We start from the raw sequence: 2,774 nt of genomic DNA, 5'->3' as shown, positions 1-2,774 counted from the left end.
GCAAACCCTAATCGATCTAACCCTATTTTGTGTGTGTGTGTGAGGCTAAAAGTGTGTGTTCGGTGCATTTCTTGAAGAGGCTTGAAGATTTAGAGGCTTGGAACGAGAATAAGCTTGTAGATCTAGTATCTACATTGTGTTGGCATCCAGTTGAAGGTAAAAAGTCTTTACCTTGGCTTTCCATTTCTTAGATCTCTTCTTATGTTAGTATATGGGCATTTTTGGTGCAAAAAAGGAGTCATTCTTGAGTTTGAACTTGTCATGAGAACGTGGTCTCAGATCTAGACTCCTCTAGGCCCTCATGAACATAAAGTTCTCGCTTTATCTAGCCCTAGCCCTTTTCCATGTCCTAAACCTCTTCCTAAGGCTATTTTTGAGTGTTTTAGCTTCTTGAAGCCTTGCATGCACATAAACTTAACAACTTTACGTGATAACTACACCCTAGGAGCCTAGATCTATAGTTTGGAGCCTTGTTTTCACTTAAAAGCATCTGAATGAGAAAAGGACTGAAGGAACTTGACGAGTTGAATAGCCAAATCGACGAGTTGGATGAGGGTTTCATGCTTTCTGGATTCTGCATGAACTCGGCGAGTTAACGAAATGACTCGACGAGTTGGTTAGGGTTTTTCTTGGTATTCTGGATGTTGCATGGACTCGACGAGTTACTTGGTAACTCGGCGAGTTGACTGGGGTTTTTGCGAATTTTTAAGTTCTGAAACTTGACGAGTCTATAAGCTACACTCGACGATTTGGGTCAACATGGACTATTGACCTTGGCCATTGACTTTGATTTTGACCAAGGGTTGACTAATTTGACTTTTGAGGATATTTTGGTAATTTGGGAATTTACGGAATTGGATCAATGGTGGTTGTAGGTGTTGGTGCTTGGAGCCGTGTTTCGGGAGTTTGATATTTCAGTTCCGATCGATATTGTGAGGTGAGTTCTTCTCACTATATCAACAGGGTCGAAGACACCAATGTCGGCTCTTTTTTTGGATTGTTATCCTGGTTATTGCATGATGATATGCTTAGTGACCTGTTAGGTCGGTAGCCTGGTATATAGGATGATGCTATGTTTAGTGACCTGTTAGGTCGGTATCCTGGTATATAGGATGATGCTATGATTAGTGATCTGTTAGATCGGTTTGACTATTTATACATTCTATCAATTATTATCTATGTGTTGATTGTATGCTTAGGGGTGGGTTGAGGCGAACCTGCTTTATGCTGTAGGAAAACATACCCAGTACGGCCCGGATAGACTGCAGGCCTAATGGGGCATAACAATCAGGCCGAAGGCCCAAAGAACGGTGCAGACAGGCTGAAGGCCCTGTAGGGCGGACCAATCACGCTGAAGGTTCTGAGAGTGGGCCAGACAGACTGAAGGCCCGGTGAGGGCGGTCCAGTCATACTGTAGACTCTATATGCATGTTGTTTGCTATGATATGGCTATGGTTTGTATGGCATTGGTATTTTGGGGAACTCACTATGCTTCGGGCTTACAATTTTGGATTTTGTTTCAGGTACTTTAGATGATCGCGGGAAAGCGAAGGCGTGATCGTGTACCTCCCTGCATTTTTATGATTTGATTTCGGGGATACTATGATATGAGACTATTTTGAAAACATTTTGTAACAAATACTGGTTTTGGATGTTTGAAAAGGTTTTAAATTTTTATGAATTTTATGGATGTTACAATTAAGTGCTTATTCTCTTAAGTCATTTCGTCTAAAGCCAAGATCTAGTCCCAAATAACATTCTAAATCATAAAGTTTCCAACTTTATGATATTGCGTGGCTATTAAGTTCCCAACACCAAAACCGTAACCTATCACAATGTTCTAAGCAACCAAAAAGCCTGCCTGGAGTGATGTGAACGAGCAAGATCCCATTTTAATAACTCTAGGCATTCTAAAACATCCAAAAGGGCAACTCATTTGATCTAGAGTAGTCCATACTTACATAGACCAAGAATATGGTACTAAAAGGCAGAAGACTCCATATCTAGCAAGATCTAATGAGATAATCAACAAGTTCAAAACTTTATACCTTGTGGAGGTTGCTCAAGGAGTGTAAGACTCAGATCTTAAAGATTGGAGTCCCTTCTTTTCTTTCCAATGGCTTCTTTCATTCCACAATGGACACCAAACACCAAAAATGATCTCAAAACACCACCAATGGAGATTAGGGTTTGCAAGGGACGAAGTGGGCAATGGAGGCTGATGAGGGGAATAGGTATTGGGAGTTAATGATGCTTAAATAGGGCTCAAAACCTAAAAGTTAGGGTTTGGGTTTTTGTCATGTACGCCCAGCATACCTGAGTGTACACTCATCATACTTAAAAGAAATGCGTCCCACAATTAAGAAAGCCATCGACCTAAATGCAATAAAATCTTATTTCTAGGGTCAAAATGTAAATTACCTGAGTAATGGATGTTACAATTCTCCTCCACTCAAATCAGACTTCGTCCTTAAATTTCGGTGCTACGAACAACTCTTCGTAGTGCTCTTGCATCTCTGCCTTGGGTTCCCAAGTCCATTCGGAATCCTTATGATGTTGCCATTGTAAATTGACCAAAGATACCACCTTGTTGCGCAAGGCCTTCGTCTTCCGATCCAAAATCGTTATTGGTCTCTCAACATAGTTCATACGATCATCAACCTGAATATCATCCAAAGGCACCATGCTGAATCATCAGCCACACACTATTGAAGCTGAGAAACATGGAAGGTGTTGTGAATCTGACTGAGCTCCTCAAGAAAATCCAACTGACA

This window comes from Lactuca serriola, chromosome 1, assembly GCF_051521515.1.
Source record: "Lactuca serriola cultivar US96UC23 chromosome 1, Lser_US96UC23_V15, whole genome shotgun sequence".
In the NCBI taxonomy this organism is placed as follows: Eukaryota; Viridiplantae; Streptophyta; class Magnoliopsida; order Asterales; family Asteraceae; genus Lactuca; species Lactuca serriola.
This window is presented reverse-complemented; position numbering follows the sequence as displayed.